The sequence below is a fragment of the Paroedura picta genome, chromosome 5 (genome assembly GCF_049243985.1).
Source record: "Paroedura picta isolate Pp20150507F chromosome 5, Ppicta_v3.0, whole genome shotgun sequence".
NCBI classification, from domain to species: Eukaryota; Metazoa; Chordata; class Lepidosauria; order Squamata; family Gekkonidae; genus Paroedura; species Paroedura picta.
This window is the reverse complement of record NC_135373.1, coordinates 36,229,781-36,255,243: the sequence shown is the minus strand read 5'-3', so window position 1 is coordinate 36,255,243 and position 25,463 is coordinate 36,229,781.

The window sequence follows — 25,463 nt, the reverse complement described above, 5'->3', positions numbered from 1 at the left end:
TGGAGGGCCGCAGTTTGACTACCCCTGCTCTAGAGTCTCTTCCTCACAATGGAAAAGGTAAATGATTGATTGATTGGCTGGCTCTGTACCCCCAGATTCTGACCAGATGGCCAGAGACTATGCTGGATTGGCTCAAGTGGAATCGGCTGAGGTTAAATCCAGATAATAGGGAGGTCCTCTGGCTGGGTCGGCATGCCCCAAGTGAAGTTGGTGCAACTCCGTCCTGACCCTTGACAGCGTCCAACCAACAGTTTTGGCAACCATTGAGTGTCTGGGTGTGACTGAGGATGCTTCAGTGTTTACAGAGGCCCAGGTCACCAATGTCACTCACCAGGTTTTCTCCCATCTTTTCCAGGTGTGGCAATTAGTATGCCACCTGTCAACACCCAGTGCAGCCACTGTGATCCATGCAAGAGTCACCTCCAGGCTAGATTACTATAACTTATTATGTTCAGGGCTGCCCTTGAAATTACTCTGGAAACTTCCACTGGTTCAGAATGCAGCAGCCTGGATCCTTACTGGGACCCAGTGGAGAATGCAAGTACAACCAGTGCTCTCTCAGCTGCACCGGCTCCATATTGAAGGCTGGTTCAGCTTCAAGTTTTTGCTTCTTACATTTAAACCCCTAAATCAGGGATCCTCAACCTGTGGTCCTCCAGATGTTCATGGACTACAATTCCCATGAGCCCCTGCCAGCAAATGCCTCCACAGGTTGAGGATCCCTGCCCTAAATGGATTGGGAGGGTTGTATCTGCAGGACTGCCTCTCCCACTACGTCCCCCAAAGAACGTTAAAATTTAGTCAGCAAAATTTGCTCAGGAGCCCCAGACCTAAGGAAATCAAACTGGTTCCAACCAGGTAGAATGCTCTGCTCAGAAGATCAGAAGACCTTATATGAATCCCCCCCTTTCCCTTGAGAAGGAGGCAGCTTTAAGCAACTTGGTTATCTCCGTTTCACTTTTAGAATTTTAAAACCTAAATAATTCAAGCCGTATGTTTTAATCATTATAATCTGCCCTGAGCTCCCTGGGGAAGGGCAGACTATAAATAAAATAAATAAATATGACTTTACCAATATGTGTAACAGGTTCTCTGAATTCCCAGCTTTCCTTTTTTTAACATTAGGACTCTGTGTCTTTCTGCAACTGAGACGTAAGGGGGAAGGCATATTTTTACGATGGGAGGAATGAAACCTGCAGAGAACCTGTTACACAGACTGGTAATCAACTGACATTAAAAAGTAAAAATACAATCTAAGAATGCAAATGGAACCGCTCATTTACAAAGGCAGATAGAAATAGCTGCTGGATTTTTTTTCCCTAACAGAGCAAACTGAAAGCGATTTAAACCATCTCAGATTCTGATCCATCTGGTCAGATATGTGGTCAGTGTAGCCGGTGTATCCATCGGACTTAACTGTTACCAATATGCCCCGTGCTCACCACTAGCTACCTTTAAGTTGCAGCAAAGTGAAGTAATATTAGCTAAGATAGTGGTTCTCAACTTGGGGACCCCTTTGGGGGTGGAATGACTCTTTCACAGGGGTCACAGCAGGGCAAGCAGCTTCGCCGGGGGGGTGCCATCCACACAACAGCCTTGTGGGGTAGATCGAGATAGAGCGTTCATCTGTCTGGAGCAGCAGAAAAGAGCGAGATGGGCAGACCTGAACTGAGAAAACCCAGGGGGAAAAAAACCAATTTATATACAATCATGAACAATGGATCTTCACACCATTGGTCAGTTTCGTGCCAAGGACCAATTTCGGTGAAAGAACACTTGCATGATTTATGGTTGAGGGTCACCCCAACATGAGGAACTGCATTAAAGAGGCAATCGTACACACACCAAGTAGTAACTTCATGGCAAAAAAAAATTGGTATAATTTTGCAAGGTAGTGAGAAAAGACAGAGGTGAGGAGGTGGTTTTGTTGTAAACTCCAGGCTAGAAAGTTCCTGGAGATTGGGGTGGATGGGGAAGGCAGGGTTTAGGGAGGGAAGGGACCTCAGCAGGGCAAAGATCCCACCCTCCAAATCACCCATGTCTTCCAGGGAAGCTGATCTCTGTAGTCTGGACTCTGGAGAGTAAAGTGCAAATTCGACGGTATTTCCAAGCCTGAAATGGAATTTGGCAGCCCTAGGAGATGGAAGGGAGTGCTTGAGAGGGGAAGGGCAGATAATTGCGACTGTAGGCAATAAACCTCTTAGAGAAGCCTTTTGACTGCAATTCCTACCTGGTGGCAGAAATGAGGCTAGTTGGAAGCCGAACTCCAGCTTGGCTGTTTGGAAATGGATCTCCTTTCTGTATCCCCTTCCTCATTGCATGGAAAAGCAGCAGCTGCGAAAACAGTTTTGTTTGAGAAATCGGTACAAGAAGAAATCAGTAATGTCTCCCTGCAGCTGCATTTTAGTTTTTTTTCAGGGGGTGGGGACACTTGGGAGTTAGTAATGAAGTGCCCATGCACAGTTTGTCCTTACTATCCGTGTGACAACGTTGTGCACAACTAAGTATGCGATCCTCATTGTTTTCAGCTTCTTTGATGACGGCCTGAGCCCTCTTAATTGACATGATGGACCACCCACAGAGAGGAACTGGGGTATAATTAAGGTCCAGAATCTTGGATAGAAAATGGCTGGGTGTCCTCTCCCTAAAACCTTGGGGTATGCTTAAGATGATACTTGTCATCTGTGGTAGTAAACCTCCAAGTGGGGCCTGGAGATCTCCCAGAATTATCTATAGACTGCAGAGATCAATTCCCCTGGAGGAAATGGCTGCTATGGAGGGGGGACTCTATGGCCTAATAGCCCATTGAGGTCCCCCCTCCAAAAACCCCACCCTCCCCAGGGTTCACCTTCGTGTCCCCAGGAAATTCTTAACTTAGAGTTGGCATCCCTAGACAGTTCCCATGACTCTAGTGTAGTGTCTATTTCTTTCGGTAGTGTCTATTTCTTCTAATCTGCCGAGCCGGGATTGAATCTGCGCTCCCCCACATGCAACCAGCTGGGTGACATTGGGCTCACCACAGCACTGAGAAAACTGCTCTGACCAAGCAGTGATATCAGGGCTCTCTCAGCCTCACCCACCTCACAGGGTGTCTGTTGTGGGGAGAGGAAAGGGAAGGCAACTATAAGCCACTTGGAGACTCCTTCAGGTAGAGAAAATGAGCATATAAGAACCAACTCTTCTTCTACTTCAGCAATATCAAGGCTCTCTCAGCCTCACCTACCCCACAGGGTGTCTGTGGTGGGGAGAGGAAAGGGAAGGCAACTATAAGCCACTTGGAGACTCCTTCAGGTAGAGAAAAGCGGCAGATAAGAACCAACTCTTCTTCTTCTTCTTCTTCTTCTTCTTCTTCTTCTTCTTCTTCTTCTTCTTCGATTTGAACACCAACATCTCCAACTACCACCTGAAAGTTGGCAACCCTACAAAGGGTCCAGCCTCCAAATCAACCATTTTCTCCAGGGAAAATGATCCTGGTTATTTAGAGACCACTAGTAATAGAGGGAGACCTCCAGATCCCACCTAGAGGTTGGGAATGCTAGCTGTTGTGTCTGTATCTCTGCCAAGAACCAAGCTTTTTTCTGAGGCAGGATCGCAAACCCGCAGTGTAATTGACTAATGTGCAGCTAGATCCCATCTGCCAGATCCAGGGCTTTAAAGTGAAATTGACCAATAGTGTGCACTGGCTAGAAGATCTATTGTGGGTCTTTTGTCTCTAAGTTGGTTGTGGGTTTCTTTGGTTCAGTTTTGACTCTTTTATCATCATGCTGGGGTCACAATGAAGAACATAAATATCCAGTGTCATGGCTTCCTTGAACCCACAGATTTAACACTAGCTAGACCTAACCTGAGAAAGACAAGTTCTGGCTTGGCCAAGCTAAGCCTTGCTCAGGGAAGGCAGCTCTGACATAAGCTAGAATGACCCAGATGCACTTTTTAAAAAATTGGTTACCCATTTCTGTTCTTTCCCATACTCATGAGAGCCAGCTTGGTATAGGGGTTAAGAGTGGCAGCCGCGAATCTGGCAAGCCGGGTTTGATTCCCTGCTCCTCTACAGGTAGCCATCTGGGTGACCTTGGGCTAGTCACAGTCTTGTTAGAAGGTTTCTCACAGAACAGTCTCCCTGAGAGCTGCCTAAGCTGCACCTACCTCATAGGGCAGGCTTTCTCAACCAGGGCTTTGTGAAACCCTGGGGTTTCTTGACAGCCCTGGATCTCTGGAGATCAAGTATAATACTGAGAGATCTCCAGGCCTGGAGGTAGGCAACCATAGCTATGCTAGAGGAGAGAAACAGTTCCAAGCCAGATAAACTTGGTAGAATATATTAGCATATGTATTTGGCTGTGTATACCCCAGTATTGATCAAAACTTCGAAACACTGGAAGGCCAAAGCATCGTAAAGAATGCTGAGGAAAAACAGCTGACTACCAAAAATACTTGAAAGGGGATGTAGTGTGCTTTTAGACTGGAATCACTGTTAACTGCTTTTAATGGTATGCGGTCTCCTTCTGTTTGCCCTAAATAAGATCCGTTTGGTAACGGAAAATTCAAAATACAATTCAGGATCATTTTCTGGAATGGAACTGTTCTGTCCTAGAGGATGCAGAAGAATGAAAGCAAAGATGTTTTAAAATCATTATGATTTTGATGAAGAGTTGCATCCTTGTGCATGAAGCAGATCCAGTTTTCAACACATGAAGCTATCTGAATCAGACTCGTGGTCCATCCAGGTGAATATTGTCTACTCACACTAGCAGTATTTGTGAAGGATCACAAGCGGAGCTCTTTCTCATAATCGACAACCTGATTATTTTAGCTGGAGGTGCCTGTGATTGAACATGGAACCGTCTGCGTGACAAGGCGATACTCTACAACCAACCCATAGTCCCTCACACAAGCTTTTCAGAAGTTTGTAGATTCCGATGTCCTAACATTAGGAACGAGTTACATTTATTTATTCATTTAAACCATTTGTATTCCACCTTTCTGCCCAGTTAGACCTAGGAATTCTAGGTGGGGAAAAGAGAAACCGTCAATCCCATGAAGATGAAGATGAGAAGAGAATCTACCGAAGACTGCAATTGATTCTATTTATTCAATCAAATGAGTTCTTATGTCTTCACTGAACAGTTCACCACTCAGTATTCAATCTGGACAACAACTTGCTCTCCATGCTACGGAGGCCAGCTCCTGTGGAGGAAATGGCAGCCATAGAGGGTGGAGCCTATGACATCACATCCTTTCAGCATTCCCTCTTTCCAAATGCCACCATCCCCTGATGCCACCCCCAAATCTCCAAATCTTTTGCAAAGTGGAGTTAGCAACTCAAATCAGAGCCCTCAAGACAGAAAACAATAAAAAAACATTAAAACCAACTTCAACACATATATGCACCACAGGATAGAGGGACATGGGAATGCCAACAAAAGAGAAAAAATCTTCACCTGCAGGTGGAAAAAAAAGTGATCAGGAAGGACAGACTAATTTCCCTGGGTAAAGAATTCCAGCTTGGGTCTCTGAGAAGGCCCCTTTTCAAGCGGCCACCCATCTAGCATCAGATGACAGAGGCACCTGAAGCAGGGCCCCGAAGAAGATTGTAATGGTTGGGTAGGTTCACATAGGAGTAGTCCTCAAGATATACTTGTCCCAAGGCATATAGGCCTTGAATTAGTCTTGGATGCAAATGGGAAGCTATTGCAGATGTATCAAAACTGGAATAATATGGCCTGACCCACTCCAACCATCATTTTACAGTAGCATTCTGTACCAATTGTAGTTTCCAGGAACTCTTCAAGGGCACTCGCATGTACAGTACATTCGAATAATCTATTCTATCTTACCAGTTACGTAGCACTGTGGCAGAAATGTTTTACTCAGGAAAGACTGCACCAATGGAAGCTGGTCAAGTACTCCTCGCCACTGGCTCTTCTCACTTATCCAACAGGAAGCCAGGGTGCAGGATATGAACCTATTCCTTTAGGGAGATGGCAACCCTATCTGGTTGCTTTTTTGTACTTTGCTTTTTTCTACCTGAAAGAGGCTCAAAGTGGCTTACAATCAGGGGCAGGGGTTGGGGGTTTCCCGCCATGTTGTGGACTGTTGGTTTTACTGTATTGGTACTTTTCTGTCTGTTTTAATGACAACCCAATTGATACCTCTGGATGACCTGGTTTCATGTAGATGTTACAAAGCATGGAGGATGAAAGAGAGACTTGTGAGACCCCCATAGGCCCCCTGGTGAAGGTTTCATTTGATCAGCAGTCCTCTAGCATCACCTTCTGCAAGGTACCTTCCAGACAGGGCTGAAACTACTGCAAACTTGATACTTTCCAGTCCCAACTACAGAAGGTGGTCCAAAAGGACACCATTATCAGTGGTATCAAAAGTTTAGGAAAATCAAAAAAGCCACGTGCTCTCTGTCCATCTCCTAGGGTAGGTAGGTCATCCATTATGGCAACCAAGGCTCGTAACCAGGCCTGAACCAGAGTGGAAAGGATCAGAACCATCCACTTCATTCAGCAATTCATAGTCACCCAGCTACCAGTTGTTCAATCACCTTGCTCAAGAATGGTGTACTGAGACCGGGCAATAGTTATTCAAATCTCCTGCATCCAAGTGGCAAACATTATGAGTCAGGTAGTAAGCATAAACACACTTGTAAGACTCATGACCAAAGTCAGCTTTGCCCTAAAAACAGATGTTCTTTTACTGGAGGTTTAGATCATTATTACTGGGAGCAACTGAGGGCAAAAGAAGGAGGGGACGACAGAGAACGAGGTTGCTGGATGGAGCCACTGAAGCAGTCGGTGCGAGCTTAAATGGACTCCGGGGAATAAAGGACAGGAAGGCCTGGAGGATCATTGTCTATGGGGTCGCAGTGGGCTGGACACAACTTTGCAGCTAACAACAACAAGATCATTAATATCCTGCACTGGCTATTGTCATTGTATTTTCTAGTTTACAAGTGAATTGTCAGTTTGGTGGTGGTGGAAAGTGCCATCATAACTGATTTATGACGATCCCATAGGATTTTCAAAGCCTGAGTCATTCAGAGATGGTTTGCCATTGCCTGCCTCTGCATCATGCCCCTGCTATTGCTTGGAGGTCCCCCACCCAAGCACTAGCCAAGGCTGACCTTGCTTAGCTTCTGAGATCTGTCAAGAGCAGGGTAATCTATTCACTACCAAGCCAACATGTCTCATACAAGATAATCCTGGCGCATGCTGAGCTCATGGAGCTAGAATCCTTGAAATCAAAACTTGGCACCGCTGATACAGAGTCATGTTTGGCAATTTAAGAGACATGTATGTAAAGTGCTATCATGTTACGTCAGACTTATGGAGATCCCATGGGGTTTCCAAGGTGAGAGGTGGTTAAAAAGAGAAAAGAAGGCTTCGAATACCAATCAACTCGTGGTCCCTGGCCACAAAAAGGGGCGTCTTTCCTCAACCAGGGCCAGGATATTTTCCGCCCTGGCCTCTATCTGGTGGAATGAGCTCTTGGAGCACATTCAGGCCCTGCTAGAGTTGGCACAATTCCACAGGACCTGCAAGATGGAACTCTTCCTCCAGGCTTTTGGTTGGGACCAAAATTAACTTCTATCCATCAACCCATTGCATCTGTCTACTCTTCTGTTTCCTTACAGACCAGCCTGACCTTTCTGGGGATATCATAATAGATGCTCTGTGGAACTGTTGCTGCTCATTTTTCACCTGTTTGTCACATATTTTAAACTAATTTTTAAATTATTTTTATTATTCAAATTATTGTGTTTTAATGTAACTTTGTACACCGCCCTGAGCTGGCTCACCAGCAGGGTGGTCTAAAAATCAAATCAAGGGGTATTTCCACTGACCTACGTGGCCCAAGTTAACCTGATCTGGTCCACTCCTGGAAGCCAAGTAGGGTCGGTTTTGGTTAGCTTTTGGATGGGAGGACTGTCAAGACAATCTAACATAGTTACACAGAAGCAGGCATAGAATCATAGAACCATAGAGTTGGAAGGGGCCATCCAGGCCATTTAGTCCAACTCCCTGCTCAATGCAGGATCAGCCTCCATGATGCTTTGTGGCAATGGCAAACCACCTGCTTGGTTCTTGCCATGAAAGCCCTACAATGTCATCATAGTTAACTGTGACTTGACCGCATTTTACCCAATCAAGGGCCATATTGAGACAATTTTGTGAATGTTTTGTGGAGAAAGCTGAACCCTGGTGAATTTTTCCTCAACTTACAGGGAGTCCCCGTGGCTCAGTGGTAGAACATCTGCTTTGCATGCAGAATGACCCAGGTTCAGTCCTTGGCAGCATCTACAATTACAGCTGCTGCTATTCTGCTGACCTTATGGACCAAAGGCCTGATTCAGTATAAGGCAGCTTCGTGTGCTCCCTCTGTGTCCTCTTTCCCATTACATGAAGCCTTCTTCTGGTCTTTTCAGGAGGGGGGGGACCTCTGATGCAACCGGAGTTAATATTACATTGTGATAGCCATCTTCTGAAGAACGCTCTGAAACCTAAAGTGGAAAGTGCTGCGCACACACGAAGCTCTTAACAAACCTTAATTAAAAGCTTCACAACATCCGCATAGTTGCCTATTACACTGTTCTTCTCACAGACAGGGACTTAAAGCCATCAAGCGATTTAAGACCTGCTAACACAGGAAAATTTCAGGGCAGTGTTCAGCCAGGGAGTTGTTCCTGTCTGATGGGACAGATGACTCAAGTCTTGCTTCCTGGATCATGCAATCCACATGGGGGGAAAAGAGGACCAATTCTGGTGAAAAGGGAGCCTAGAACAAGGTGGGGGTGGGGACCTTAAACAAGAAAATGTGACTTAGGAGGTGGTGAGCTCCCCCACACTGTCAGTCTTCAAGCAGCGGCTGGACAGGTACTTTTCACGGATGCTTTAGGCTGATACAACCTTGAGCAGAGGGATGGACTAGATGGCCTGTTTGGCCCTTTCCTTTCCTTTGGCCCTTATGGAGTCCTCCCCAAAATTCATAATTTAAAATGTATGGCTTAGGCTGAGAGAGCCTCTTTGCTTAACTTATGGCCATTGCATCTTCCGAAAGCTGCCAGGCTCCTGGAGGGTAGAAAGCTATTGAAAACCACGAGAGGCAAAAATAAGCTTTCATAGATTTCATACTCTTCTTTCAGATTAGATGAGAAGCAAAGTTGCAGAAGCAAAGTAAATATACAGAACTTGAAACGTCTCAGTAGAAGAGTTATTGCTTATGGTCCAAATATGAACAGAACTTAGTTGTGAATAGAAATATTAAAGTTGTTTTGTAACTACGTTATCCAAAGAAATCCAAAGTGGTTTTATCCCCATCAGCCACTTTTATCAGCATCCAGTGTTTAACTACTGAACATCTCTTGCGGCCTGAAGATCTCTCAGGTTTACAACTGAGTCTGGAGAACAACTGTAAGACGGGGAGATCTCCAGGTCCCACCTAGAGGGTGGCAGCCCTACCTGATGGGGGAGACAAGAAGCCCCACCAAAAACTGCCACTTGCTTGATGAGAATCCAGAAATGAGGAAAGCCAGAACAGAAGATGATCAGTGGTCATGTTACCAAAAGAGGACATATAACGACCCCAAAAACTGAAGCTGCTTTTGGGTGGAGGAAGGAGAGGCGCTGTAGCAAACACTACCAGAACCGTCCCAAGCATGAGCAAGGCTAGGTCCCCCCACACAACATGCAACACAGGGAGATATGGAGACAGTGTCTGCCCTCCTTGACCCCCCCCCCCCCGAGTGTTCAGAAGAGAGCGATGAGGATGATTTGGGGCCTAGAGACCAAGCCCTGTGAGGAAAGGCTGAGGGACTTGGGAATGTTCAGCCTGAAGAAAAGGAGGTTGAGAGGGGACATGATGGCTCTCTTTACGTATTTGAAAGGTTGTCCTTTAGAGGAGGGTCGGGAAAGGTTCCTGTTGGCAGCAGAGGCTTTAAACTATGTGTAGCACTGGACCGGCTAGATATCAGGAAATTAAAAAAAAACCACAGTCAGAGAGCAGTTCAACAGTGGAATTGGCTGCTTACGGAGGTGAGCTCACCCTCTCTGGCGGTTTGGACTGATACTTATGATGGATGCTTAGGCTGATTCTACATTGAGCAGGGGGTTGGACTAGAGGGCCTGTGTGGCCTTCCAACTCTATGATTTGATGACTCTATTCTATGATGCCAGGAAGGGGGCCAAGGAAGGCCCTGAGCCAGGCTTATGCTTCTCCCCCCCCCCCAACAGAAGGAGGGCGACTCCCCATCAGCCACTTGCTCTGGCTGGGGACACCTCCTGGGACAGACTCTAATGTTACAAATGGCCAGGCAGGGGCTGGGCTGGGCTGAGCTGGCTGACAACCTCTGGCACCCTCTGTGATCACCTGGAGCCACCTAGTGGACAGGTTGTCCTCGGCAACCACTTTCCAATATTGCCTTGCCAAAAGCGAACCTGTTCCTTTTGTTTCCTTGCTTGCTTGCTTATTTTCTTAGAATCTTCCTATGCAGCCTCTTAAGAGTTCTGCTCAAGGTGGTTTATCACTTACAACCACAGTACAAGATACGTGCTGCTGCTGTTGGACAGGGGAAAGCTTAGACTTTGGACCTTTCTGCACGCATAGCTTACTCAGTATTATCTGTGAATTCGAGCCACTCTGCCCTTAATTCAAATGGCTTGCGGGCCCTTTGCACCTGCACCTTTTAAAAGCAGTTTTTCTCTTAGAATTTGTGCTGTATACATTTCTGCATATCAAGGAGAAAACCCAGGTTTTGCTGTGTTTTGGAATCTGGGGGTGGATATGGTCTGATTGGTCTCTTTCTTGATGGGCATGCTGTTTTGAAAAACCAGGAGGAGATTCTTCCCAGCCATTTTTAATCTTGGTCTGTCATCATGGCAGCACATCAGCGCCCACCCACCCCTTTCTCAGTGTAAAGTTTTTACGTATTTTAAATGATTTATTTTATTTAAAAAACCAAGGATTTTGTATTTAGAGAAAATGCATGTGTGTTGCTAAACACCGATACAGGGAGCCTCTCTAGCCTAAGAAATAGAAGTGACAGGGCTCAAGGCCATCTTCAGCTATGGCAAGGTGCCTGCTTTACAGTTTGACCTGTAGCCACATGCGCACACCCACCCACATATAACATGGAAGTGTAAGTGGAACTTGCATGCCAATGCACAACACAAGCAGTCACGTGGGCACCCACCACAACTTTGTGTCCCAGCTGCTGCTGGACATTTTTTGCGGTCATCCCTGTGGTCTTGAGCTCCCACACAGCTCCTCCCCCCCCCAGCACTCCACTCCACTGTTCCAGAGCTCAGAGAGACAGAAGGCCAATACACATTGTTTTTTAAAAAGCATTTAAAAGGTGGAACATTGGAAAGGAGATGATATACCGATGAGGCGTGGAGGGGGGGGGGGAGGTACAGAGTGGGAGGAACAATGACGTGGGTGGTGGGGGAGGACCAGCCTCCCAGGGGCAGGAAAAAGGGGGGAGTAACTGCAACAGAATCATTATGCTTTTGAGTTAACTTTGGGTTTGGTGCGAAGAAAGGGGGAAACAGCTGGAAAAGCACTCTTAAAAAACACAGGCAAACAGCAAACGGAACACAATCTGAGCACGGAATAGAGGGAAAACAATACATGATGTGGAATTCCAGACCGCATCGGCTGTTTCTTGAAAACTGCTCTTCCTTGAATCATTGGTTCAGTGGCAGAGCATCTGCTTGGCATGCAGAAGGTCCCAGGTTCAGTCCCAGAATCCCCCGGTGTTTTTTTTTTTTTAAGGAGTAGAAAATAGCTGATATGAAATATGTCTACCAGGATCATGAAGAGCTGCTGCCAACCAGAGTAGGCAGTACTGACCTTCATGGAACAAGGGTCTGTTTCAATACACAGCAGCTTTGTGGGTTCATGTAATCTTGATTTCATATCGCCTTCCTTCTACAACTAGGAGAAGCTCTGCATAACCCAAGAGCACATAACAATTAGATGAAAAAATGGCTTCGGGGTGGTAAAACGTGCTTTCTGAGAAGTTGTTGGGCACCTCCGCTGCAGCCTCTTCTCTTCCCACTGGGCGGAACAGGCACTGGGAGAGAAGACCCCAGAGCAAAGAAGCCCAAACCTAATTGGATATTCCCTTCAGAGAACTGTGGGGAAGAACCTCTGAGCCTTTGAGACTCCAAAGACCATCACTCAGCATCTGCTCTGCTGTGCTCCAAAGTCACGGCTAATTGCTAGCAAATTAAGTGTTCAGTCCTCCAGAAGAGAAATGTTATGCTAGAAATTGTCTGCAAGCACTTCATTCATATTCAGGATTGCGAGGGAAGTTGCAGTGCATGCATAAGGAACTCTGGGCTGTCTGTAATAAAAAAAAAATTTTTAAACAGAATACGTGCCATTAATATGCGCACAGGAAGTTGTTATCTGCTCTGTCAAGCTGCACATCCTCCTTCCAGGGCATCCTGGGAGAGATGCACCCCTCTTTGGAGACCAATGTCCTACCAAAGTTCCTACAGGGTTACTGACTGTTTCAAGTAGGGCCCCACCTGGCCACTCTTTTGGCTTTGATTCCAAATGATTCGGTCAATAATGGTGCCCCAGGATAGCCATCCTTCATTTGGGGTTTAGGGATCTCTCAGAATTACATTGATCTCCAGCCTAGAGGTCAGGGCTTATTCTGCACACAATAGATAATGCACTTTCAATGCACTTTAGAAGTAGATTATCCTGTTCTGCACAGGAAAATCCAGCTGCCAAAGCACATTGAAAGAGCATTATCATATGTGTGCAGAATAGGCCCAGGTTTCCAGGATAAAATGGCTGCCTTGGAGAAAGGATTGATGAGGTCCCTCCCCATCCCAAACCAAGTCTCTAACTTCAGGTCTCCAGGGATTTACCAGCCCAGAGTCAGCAAACTCCCCACCATGGCCTCCCTGGTTTTTTTCTGTCTGCCCCCCTGCCCCAGATTTCTTAATTTCCCTTGACAAAGTAGCTGACACTTCACTCAGAAAAGACACGTCTTCTTCCCATCTCAGCATCTCCTCTGTGTGCCTGACTGTCTTAAGAAAATACTCATGAGAAAAGCTACCACATTTATCTCTCTTTTGACACCTAGCTGGTCCTCTGCATCTGATGTGGCAGCTTTGACAGTGGGGATGTCTCCCTGCAGGAGCAAGGCTGGTCCGCAGGCCTGTTTGCTTTGCTGCAGACTTCTACATCCCCAACCCTGGCAAGTCACACCCCCTCTAGAGGCTCACACTTTTATTCTAGGGATGCCAGCCTCCAGGGAGGACCCGGGGAAGTACAGTTTGTCTCTAGACTACAGAATTCAGTTCCCTTGGAGAAAATGGGAGTTTTTGGTGGACTCAATGACATTGTACCCCACTGGGGGTCCTTGTCCTCCCCTGGCTCCACCCCCAAATTTCCAGAAGTTCCCTAACCTGGACACAACCCTACATATTCACACACACACTCCCACACACACACAAACAGGGGGCCGGGGGGTACCTGGCAGCCCTACCATGTTTTCACAAAGTCTCTCAATCTAATATACAAATGAAATCCGTTCTCCAAACCACCTGATGAACTCATGTCCTGAGGATGAGGAGTCTGAATAGAAAAATTAGGTTTTTGGAAGGCTTCGGCATACTTTTGGTTGTAGAGAACAAAGACTCTTTCCCCATTCGTGATTCAACCTCTCCCAAGCAACCAGACCACAACTTTATTGTTGGAACCATAATTTCTTTTCCAATTAGAAGAAGCACATCAGAGCTAAAATTTGGAGAGGAGAAGAGGAGAAGAGGAGAAGAGGAGAAGAGGAGAAGAGGAGAAGAGGAGAAGAGGAGAAGAGGAGAAGAGAAGAGAAGAGAAGAGAAGAGAAGAGAAGAGAAGAGAAGAGAAGAGAAGAGAAATTGTGGACACTGAATTCTGTGTTTGTGTTTTGCATGTAGCTCCACTTGTAGCATCTGCTGCAACAACCTGGGCCTATCCAACAGTTCTCAACTCCAGCTTGAGGGATTCTTGGATATTTGGGGAGGGGGGTGAGCCCAGAGAGTAGAGTTGGGAGAGGAAAGAGAGCTCAGTGGGGTATGTTTCTATAGTGTTCCCCCTCCAAAGCAGCCATTTCCTCCAGGGGCCCTGATCTCTACTGACTGGGCAACATTTGTAATCCTAGAAGAACTCCAGGCCCCATTTGGCAACCATAGCCTGTTTTATGGTCGTGACTGCTGATAGTTATGCTCATGCTCACAACATTGAACTAAAGGTGGTTGACAAAGGATGAGGTCCGCAATGTCCCACTTAAGCAGCTCCCTCCCTCAAGAAGCTCAGCAGACTCTTGCGAAGACCTGGCATGCAGTTTTTCCAGCAGACATTCAGGAGAAGTACATCTTATTCCATATTCATACTTGATGAGAAATCGCTGCCATAAGATCGTGCAGACAAGTTGGTTTTTGGAATGAGTTAAAGCTTCTATTGTTGGTCCCATTTTATTGCAGTAAGATTTGTGCTGTTGCTTTGAAAATTGCTATAGTCTGCAGTTTTTAAAAAGTGGCATATCTATTTGTTAAAAAAAAATTAAGCGTCAATAATCACCTTGTTGCCCTGACCTTGATGGACCAGGCTAGGCTGATCTCATCCTATCTCAGAGGCTACATGGGGTCTGCTTGGATGGAGATGCAGAGGCACACCACCTCAATGGCAAACCACCTGTATTTGACTATTGCCCTACAAAGTCACAACAAGTGGTTGCAATGTGATGGCACTTCCCAACACCAGCTGCCTTGTTCAATGGATCACAGTTTGGATAGTTCTGCTTTGATAAAATATTGGTCTAGCAGGGGTAGTAAAACTGCGGCCCTCCAGATGTCCATGGACTACAATTCCCAGAAGTCCCTGCCAGCATTCGCTGGCAGGGGCTCCTGGGAATTGTAGTCCATGGACATCTGGAGGGCCGCAGTTTGACTACCCCTGGTCTACAGAATTCTTTCACATCTTAGATCCTCATCCATGAAGCCGTCCATGATTTCCTGAAAAACCTGAGGCAAGCTGCCCATGGTCAAAAGGGTGTCAAGAAGGTGTACTAGGCACTGTAATAACACAACTGCTTTGCATTTCATATATCTACAACATGGGGAGAACTGACTGTATTAATACAGGCCTTACCTCGGCATGCCATGACATGGATGCACCAGCTAGCCAAATTTCATCAGATCTCAAATGGTTAGTACTTGGTTAGTACTTGGATAGAAGACCACAAAGGAAGTCCACGGTTGATTTCCAGAGGCAGATAATGGCAATCCTTACTTGTTTGTCTCTTGCCTTAAAGCCCCTACAGGGTCCCATCAGTCACAATCTGACAGCAGTTTCCACACCAATCTTTTGTACCGTTCGAGATGCTATCAAGGCTACAGCTCATTCCTGAAAGTGGTGACGCAGGACAGACTTTCTGCTACTCTCTCAACTTTCTGTATTTATTTGGTGGGTCTTCTTTTCCCAGCAGTCTGCTTGACCCAACTTAGCCTGATTTCATGCAAGCTTGGAAGCTAAAATAACACCAAGATCACTTCAGTTGTGTTATTTAGATCAGGGGTAGTCAACCTGTGGTCCTCCAGATGTTCATGGACTACAGTTCCCATGAGCCCCTGCCAGCGTTTGGGAACTGTAGTCCATGAACATCTGGAGGACCACAGGTTGACTACCTCTGATTTAGATTATTGTTGTTGCTGTATTTGTTTATGTTATATATTAGAAGAAGAAGAAGAGTTGGTTCTTATATGCCGCTTTTCCCTACCCGAAGGAGGCTCAAAGTGGCTTACAGTCGCCTTCCCATTCCTCTCCCCACAACAGACACCCTGTGGGGTGGATGAGGCTGAGAGAGCCCTGATATCACTGCTCAGTCAGAACAGTTTTATCAGTGCCGTGGCGAGCCCAAGGTCACCCAGCTGGTTGCATGTGGGGGAGAGCAGAATCGAACCCGGCATGCCAGATTAGAAGTCCACACTCCTAACCACTACACCAAACTGGTTCTCATTAATTCGTTCCATGTATCCCCCATGTTGTATGTAAACCGCCCTGAGCCACATGGAAGGGCGGTATAGAAATCAAATCAATCAGTCAATAAATAATAAGCAGGGTTGGCCATGGTTAGTAATGGGGGACCACCAAAGAAGACCATGGTTGCTATGCAGAGGATTGCCAAATCTGGGTTGGGAAATACCTGGAGATTCGAGGATGGAGCCCGACCAGGGCAAGGTTGGAGGAGGGGAGGGACCTCTGCAGGTATAGTGCCACGGAGTCTGTCAGAGCAGCTATTTGCTCCCGGGGAACTGATCTTGGTCACCTGGAGATTAATTGTAAGAGGGAGAGATCACCAGATGCCCCCTGGATGTTGGCAGCCCTCTAAACAGAGGGAAACAATGGTAAATTTTCTCTGCCTGTCCCTTGCCCGGAGCAGCCAGGAGATGGGGCCGAGGGCCTTTGTCTTTTTGCCCAGTTGGTTTGGGTTTTTAACAGTGGTGGCAGGGAAAAGAGAGAGAAAATATTTCTCCTCATAACAACTGCAGGAAAATATCTACACAAAATGTTTGGAGGCGGCGAGGCAACAAGGGTGAGATCTCACTTTCTTGTCTGAACCAGTGCAGGAGGTGTGTGTTTCTCGCAAGGAAGAGGAATATACCCTGCTGAAACTTGTTTTCTCTTTGCTATTTAAAGCTTGGCATATGGATAAGATCTCAGATTTCAGGGCTGGCAGCATTTTATCCTTCATGGTTGCTAAATAAAAAATGAATTAAATGCACCGAGAGAACAGATCTGTCTCACCTAATAACAGGAACGTCTACTACGCTGTCCCCCTTTTGAGCAATCTATCCTTCTAAGCTACGCAGCGACTAGCCGCAGGGGATTTTTTGATTTCGACTCGCTATGAAGTACTTTGCCAATGAGCTACAGAGGAACAGAGATGGAAGGGGATCCAGAATTCAAGGGGGGTGGGGGTGGGGGTGGAGAATCCCGTCCCTGAGCATCAAGTCCGTCCAAAGGCAAGCAGCAGGCAAAGAACAAAACTAAAAATCAGACCAGCCCATGAGTTTCAATCACAACTTCTACTGTTTCTAAGCTGGAGTGAAAGATTATTGTTTCCAGAGCTCTGTTTTGCAGCAGCTGTCTCCTCCTCCTCCATCTCTCTGTACCTGGTTGTGCATTCAGCATCTAAATCCAAGCTGAATGCCTTGGGAGAGGTTAACACCAAGACAATTTCTGCACAAGGAATTTGCCCCTGCACAGCCTCTCATTGCTCATGGGTTTTAGTGCTGCTTCCTCAGCACAACACAGACAGACAGACAGACAGACAGACAGACAGACAGACAGACACATTCATCTCCTCAGTCAGTTGCTGTCAGAGGCTTCCTTCACAGCAAGCCTAAAAGGGATGGGGGGAATCCTGGGCAAGAGCTGCAATTGGCCCTGAGTGGGGGAGATTCCACCAATAGGAAAAAGGCAGTCTGGTTTTGTCAGTAGTTGCTTGGCAGATCTCTCAGATGACAGGGCATGCTGGTTAACTGGTGAGCCATCCTTGATCACAAGTTCCCTTTTACGTGGTATGATGATGATGATAACCACCACTTTGAATTGAATCCAGGACATAATCAGTATTCAATGTAGTGACTGCATAACAGGTAGCATATGCATACTTTGCCTAATGTCCAGTAATAACTGATAATAGCTGGAGGAGGATATAAACTCCCTAAAATAATCTGATAAAGAAATGAACTGAACAAAAAGTTTCCCTGAACAGAACAAGCCAAAGCCAAATCTGAATAGCATTTCTGTGCACATCCTGTGCACATCCCTGGCTTGTCACCATCCACATCTGTTTCATTGGCGCATCCCAAAGAACAAAAACTGCAGGGCACGACAGGAGGGAAGCAGCAAAATGAACAGCATAATTAAAAGCTTGCAGTTCTCAGCCTCCCTGATAAATGATCTGTCTTCATCTGGACTTAGAATCATAGAATCATAGAGTTGGAAGGCACATCCTGGGTCATCTAGTCCAACCCCCTGCATTATGCAGGACACTCACAAACCTATCGCTCATCCACTGTAACCTGCCACCCCCTTAAGCCTTCACAGAATCATTCTCTCCGTCAGATGGCTCTCTAGCCTCTGTTTAAAATCTCCAAAGATGGAGAACCCATCACTTCCCGAGGAAGCCTATTCCACTGAGAAACCGCTCTAACGATCAGGAACTTCTTGACGGAATTTCTTTTGTATCGATTTCATCCCATTGGTTCTGGTCCACCCCTCCGGGGCAAGAGAAAACAACTCTGCTCCATGGCAGCCTTTTAAATACATGAAGATGGTTATCAAATCCCCTCTCAGTCGTCCCCTCTCCAGGCTAAACAGACCAAGCTCCCCCATCCTTTCTTCATATGTCTTGGTCTCCAAACCCCTCACCATCTTTGTTGCCCTCCTCTGGACACGCTCCAGTTTGTCCTTCTTCAACTGGGGTGCTCAAAACTGAACACGGTACTCCAAGGCTGAACCAGAGCAGAGTAAAGCGGTACCATCACCTCCCGTGATCTGGACACGATACTCTTTTTGATACAGCCCAAAATCCCACTTATTTGATGATAAAAGACATACTAGATTTGATTGAATTTTATCACACATTGGGATGTCTAGGCTGAAGTGTTATTCACTTTCTAGGGATGCCAGCCTCCAGGAGGGACCTGGGGGTCCCTGGAGGCTGGCATCCCTAGACAGTGAATGAGCTGGAGTTACAGCTCATCTCCATACTACCGAGATTGGTTCCAATGACAAAAATGGATGCTTTGGAAGGCCGACTTTACTATGGCATGGTACCCCACTGTGGTCCCTATCCCCCCCCCATGTTCCCACCCTCAAATCTCCAGCAGTTTCCCAACATGGATCTGGTAACCCTTCTGCCCCATATCCCACTGGTGAGCAGGGGGACCTGATAACCCTTTGACTTTTTGATACATGTGAAATCATAGGCCCTTTACGCACCGGAATCTTTGTTGCAAATTGGTCACTGCATGAAAAATCGCCATTTAAAATAGTGGAATTCGTCGTTATGCATACCTGCCTTTGTAGTGGAATCAGTTGCGTTTTGTAGCGTTTCCCACAGGCTTCCGGTCTCGGCAGAAATCGCTAGAAAGGAAGCGCTATTGCCGAGCTCGTCCCGCCCCTGGCCGTCAAGCAGCCAATGGGCAGCCGTTAGCATGCTCCCAAACAGCCCCTTTCCCTTTAAGGAAGGTTTTTTTTAAAAAAAAAACAGACCCATTGTAACGAATCTGTGTAGATTCGTTGCAACAGAGAGACCCATCCAGCTGCCTACTGTGTTTGAGCTGTCGTTTGATCGTTTGATCGTTGCCACGCTCCCTCCGAGTTAAAAAAAAAAATCCCCCCCCCTCTCACGGGCCGATTTTCGGCTGCATGAATGTGTAAAAAATAAAGGGAAAATACTTCAGCAAACGGGCTTTTCTGTGGTTTGTGCTTAGTGACTGAAGGGGAGGGACTGAAGCCGGGGAAGCCTCTAAACTGAAAGAGGCTCGCTGGTGCGTTTATCCCCGCTCACTCGGAGAAAAAAAAAAAGGCGATCGCTTCGCCGGAAGCTCAGAGAAGAGAGCCAGGGGGAGGGACTTTGTAGAAACCGCAACAATGTTAACGCACATGTCTTTATCGCTAGTGTTGCAGATTGGTTGCAAGAGTGTAGCGCTTTCCGGAGGGTGAATCCACTTTTTGGGATTTCCCTGAAAGCGCTACAACGAAGCGCTTTTTGCGGATCGGTTTCAGGAGTGTTGCAGATTGTCAACGACGTCATGCGTTATGGCAAATCAGTAGCGTTTTCAATTAGCAACCATTGTGCTATTTTGAAGGCGTGCAAAAAGGCCCATAGAATTTTTGCAAAAAGTACTACCAAGTCACAGCTCACTTATGGCACCTCTGCAGAGCAGCCTTTTTCAACCTTCTGACCATGGAGGAGCCCCTGAATAATTTTTCAGGCTTTGAGGTGCCTTGGAAGTGATGTCAGCTGGCTATGCCTCCCTGCCATGTCCCCCAGAAGTGACATGTCATCGGAAGTGACATCACCATCCACATTAACAGACAGGCTCACGGAGGACCGAGAGTGGCAGAGACAGGATGTAGTTTAAGACCATAGTAGGTGTGCAGGCTCTGCCCCTTCCCAGGCACAGGAACCACGAGAGAACTCATGCATGCTTGGGGGGGGGGGAAGCAATGGAAGTGGTTGATTACCTAGCTTGTGGCTGAAATCATTAATTCAGAGGGGAAGAGGTTGCAGACCTCCTTTGGAGCTTCTACAGACCCCCAGGAGTCTGCAGACCCCTGGTTGGGAATCCCTGTAGGGATTTTCAAAGCAGTGTAGGGTTTTTAAGGCCGGAAATGAACAAAGGTGGCTTGCCATTACAAATCCTAGACTCTCTTGGTAGTCTCTCATCCAGGTACTAACCAGAGTTGACCCTGCTTAGCTTCCAAGATCAGGCTAGGCTGGGCCATCACTGTTACCCAGTAAACGTTTAGTTTAAAGGAACTTTCATGTAATGGTAGTTGGCTCTTCTTGGGTTAAAGGTTAATGCCCTGCTCACCTACATAACTACCTGCTTTCACCACATGTCAGTGTCTTCAGATAAAACATTCACCCAGCTGCAGCAATGAGGTGTGATAATCTTATGGGAAGACTAGTTGATGCTACCACTCCAGGAAGGAAGGACGGAAGGTGAAAACAGAACTTAAGTATTTGGAATTTCATGAAGCTTTTAGGATGTGCTTGGTAGAGCCACAATTAGGACAAAATCCCACTCATGCATGGAGGGGAGTGAGGGTGCACTGAGGTCTATATTTTGTGGTTGTTCAAAATAGGCACAGGAGCTATCTAAGTAAAATGACACACCAGGAATTGTTGTCAGAATATGTGAGCAAGTGAGAAAAGGAAGAGAGCCCCATCTGGTCCTTTGGGCTCTGAACGTGTCTTTGGGTGCCCTTGTAACGTTTTCTCGTTGTGACCCAGAACCCTTTTAGGCCTAAAATGCTTTTTCAAAATTCACTGTGGCAGTTTGCAAATGTAAATGAATGAACTCAGGTTCACAATATATCCTCTTTCACATTCATAATTTTTCAGATTCACTCTTCAGTACTTCATTGACCAGTCTGGCAAATGGCCATATTTTTGACGGAGACCTGTCCCAAAATGTGAATTCAAAGTACTAGTGTGGTTAGTGTTGCCAGCTCCAGGTTGGGAAACTCCTGGAGATTTGAGGATGGAGCCTGAGGTGGACAGATTTTGGGGAGTGGAGGGAACCTCAGCTGGGCACAATGCCATAAATCCCACTCTACAATACAGCCATTTTCTCCAGGAAAGCTGTCTGATGTTGTCTGCATATCGCTAGGTTGGTGGCTGCCGCAGTGGCCATGGCGGCAGGCAGCGGCAGTGGTAGCAGGTAGCAGGTAGCAGACAGCAGCAGTGGTAGCAGATGGCAGCGGGTGGTGGCAGGCAGCGGGTGGCAGTGGTGGGCAGCGGCAGAGGTGAGCAGCAGTGGAGCTATGGCAATGGCCGCCTCCACGCTGCCTCCAGGTTGTTCTGTGCCTGCCTGCCTGCGTATGCTGCCCCTGCGCATGCGTGCACCGCCCCTGCCGCAGTTGGAGTTGCGGCCGTCAAGAGGCTGAAAACCGCTGTTCTACAGTACATGGAGTCTGTTTGGTTTTGCATAGGAAGAACTGAAAACTGTCCGTCAAAGCCATCGCTTCTGATACACGTGCAAAGCGCATGAGCCAATCATTCCCCAGTTGTGAGCATTGTCCTAGGGAGGTCTCTGTGAACCATAAGTGGAGCAGCTGCCCTGGAAAACCACAGAGCTGAGATAGGCCTCAACTCTGACCTCAAGCACCAAGATCTCCTGATACATGAAGTCTGTATCCATTTGTGCCTGCAGTGCAAAACTCCCCGTGCGGGCTCTCGATGACGCATGGGGAAGCTGGCTTTGCAGACAGCCTCGGGGGGTAGCGCATGGAACTGCTGCGCAATACGAAGGCATTCTGGAGTGTCTTCCTCCAAATGATGTGAGTATGGTGTTTCCCTCTCTCTGTCTCCATGGCGCATAGGTTTTACCAAGGAAGATTGCGCCTAATTGCATCTCGTCTGTTAATTGCTCTCTACACTTTGCTGCTGAAGCAATGGAGAAACTCAATCTACTTAATGAGCAAAGTGAGTGATGGGTCTGCCTGCGATGAGCCACTCTGCTCTCCGCTAATCTCGTGCTGGAATCTGGTGGAGTCAGACTTCCTCCTTTGGTGCTCCCACTCCCATAAGTCCATTCCCTAAAAGAGCCCCGTCAGCAGCAATGGGCAAAGGATGTGCTTGGCTTAACATTTTCATCATTCCAATCTTACCCTTTCATCTTGGCCTCACGGCAACAATTCCCACTCCCATTCTAGATGGGAAATGACCAGATCAAATCCTCTGGCCACCAAAACACTTTGGCAGCACGTGTTCCTGGCTCAGAGAGGACTTTTTTCTTCCTCTCCCAAAACACTGGAACTCGTGAGCATTCAACAAAGGTCGAAGAAGAAGAAGAAGAAGAAGAAGAAGAAGAAGAAGAAGAAGAAGAAGAAGAAGAAGAAGAAGAAGAAGAAGAAGAAGAAGAAGAAGAAGAAGAAGAGTTGGTTCTTATATGCCGCTTTTCCCTACCCGAAGGAGGCTCAAAGCGGCATCCCTTTCCTCTCCCCACAACAGACACCCTGTGAGGTAGGTGAGGCTGAGAAAGCCCTGATATTACTGAAGAAGGAGAGTTGGTTCTTATATGCCACTTTTCTCTGCCCAAAAGAGTCTAAAAGCAGCTTCCAATCGCCATCCCTTCCTCTCCCCACAACAGACACCCTGTAAGGTAGGTGAGGCTGAGAGAGCCCTCATATTACTGAAGGAGAGTCGGTTCTTATATGCCACTTTTCTCTACCAGGAGTCTCAAAGTGGCTTCCAATCACCATCCCTTCCTCTCCCCACCACAGACACCCTGTGAGGTGGGGAAGGCTGAGAGAGCCCTGAGATTAGTGCTCGGTCAGAACAGCTTTATCAGTGCTGTGCCTGGGCCAAGGTCACCCCTCTTGCTGCATGTGAGGGAGCAGGGAATCACAGCCAACTCGCCAGATTAGGTCCACACTCCTAACCACTACACAATGCTGGCTCTCGACAGTGGATTCATCATTGTTATTATTATTTATTAGGTTTATTACCTGCCGTGCTTGTAAAGCATCTCATGGTGGGTTGCAGAATGAAACCCCAAATCAATGAAAAACATTAAAAACATTAACATTAAACAAGTTCTGGCAGCAAAAATCATCGAGAACTCATCCTGTATCCATCCCTTCCCTCGTCTCCCCCCCCCCCCCCCCCATGTCCATCTTCATTGTCTCAGTGCTTCACAGCAAGATTTCCAGGGGTGCCGACTCAAAACACATTTCTAGCACAGACAATATAAGTTACAATTCTGCTGAGTAGCTGTGTTGGTCTGAAGCAGCAAAAGGAGGTACAAAAGAAAACAGTTCTTTACACTGCAGGTGATTAAAATGTGGAACTCACTGCTAGAGGATGTTGTGGCAGCCACAGGCATAGGCAGCTGCAAAAAGAGATTTAGACAGATTCATGGTGTGCCAAGGGCTATGACCCCTAAAGGGAACCTCCCTATTCTGAGACAGTAAATTTTGGAATACCACTGCCAGGAAGCAACATCAGAGGAAGGCACCTGTGCCCTGTTGCAGCACCTCTTGGGGGTAGTGCTTGGCTACTGCATGAGATTGGAGACTGGACTATACGGACCACTGGTCTGATCCAGCAGGGCTCTTCTTATGTTCTTACTATTTTTACCCCCTTTCTTCCCTGAAAGGATACAGGATGGGTTTGAATCTCAGTGAAATAGGCAGACTAGAAATGGAGTTAATAAAATCAGACAAATGATTGCATAGTTTATAGCAGGGGTAGTCAACCTGTGGTCCTACAGATGTCCATGGAGTACATTTCTCATGGGAATTGTAGTCCGTGGACATCTGGAGGACCACAGGTTGACTACCCCTGGTTTATAGGATTGCCATTCACCTGCCAGTAGTGGGGAGCCCCCTCTGCTGTGACCCTTCCCATGTAATAGGAGGAAAATAGGGGGACAGCATCCCATAACACCATGATGTCATTTCTAGCTGTGTGGCAAGAAGTGACATCACCACACCATTGGGTACTCACCAGAAATAGTTTTTACGCTATAGTTTATACAAGCCTTTCTCAACCTGTTTACCATTGAGAAACACCGGAAACATTATTCAGGTGTTCAGACATTCCAGAAGTGATGTCAGGAGGCCACACCTTCCTGCCACACCCCCAGAAGCCATATGCTACCAGAAGTGCCATCACCCAGACACTCCCCCTGGATGTGACATCACCATGCCACTCCCACAGCACTGGAAGTGATGGCACAGAAATAACTTCAGATGATTTGTGAACTCTTGGTTTTAATAACTACAGGTTAAAAGTCTTATACAATCATCTTAACACAGCCCGCGGCGGCGCGGGCGCTGCGGACTAAATAAAGCCGTAAGGGCTTAGTGGGAGGAGTTAGGGCGGGCTCTGTCCGGGATGAGGAAGGGTGCCGATTGGCCCCTTCCTCCGGACAGACCATCGGCCGGGCGAAGCGCCTCTCGCCGCGTCAGGCTGCCGGCCAAGGGAGCCCCCGCCAGCCGCGCTCTGCGCGGCTGCCTGGGACTCCCTGTGGGGAAAGGCTAGCACCCATTGTATTTTGACATACAATGGGCTTTGCCTCTAGTTTATAACATAAAGATGGAATAATAACTCAACTAACAGATTTTGAAAAATTAGGTAAATAGTAAAAGGAATGGAAGATTTATAATTTTCTATTAGATGCTGACAGTAAATTTATTTATTACTTCAGTTTATATACCACCCCACTTTAACCAGTGTTTAACTTTTGAAACCGGGCAGTGTACAACTTTTGAAAATATCCATTATTGCAATATTGTAACAGTACAAATGCGGCGGGACTTACCATGGCCAATCGTTGACAAAGTGGTAGGGCCAGGTGGAAAGTGGACACTGTGAGGATCTTCAGTTGGCCAGAAAAGCAAACTCTTGACTTTAAAGCAAGGATTTCATTTATTGAGCAGGAAAGTACACTCATTCAAACATTGTTGAAACTGGGACCCACAATACAGGATTTCACATATATTTCCCACCCCACCCCATGGGAACCCAAAAAAGTGGGAGACCTCCACATAGCCAAAAACTCAGATAAGGGACTCTGCTCCAAGATACCAGGGTGGGTAGGGGAACGGAGAAGATGGTGAAAGGTGGAAGGGGGGGGGGAAATGGTGGAATGCAGAGAGGGAACGTGTGGGGCTATAAACTAGGCAGAGGAGACAGGCTGCCCCCAATT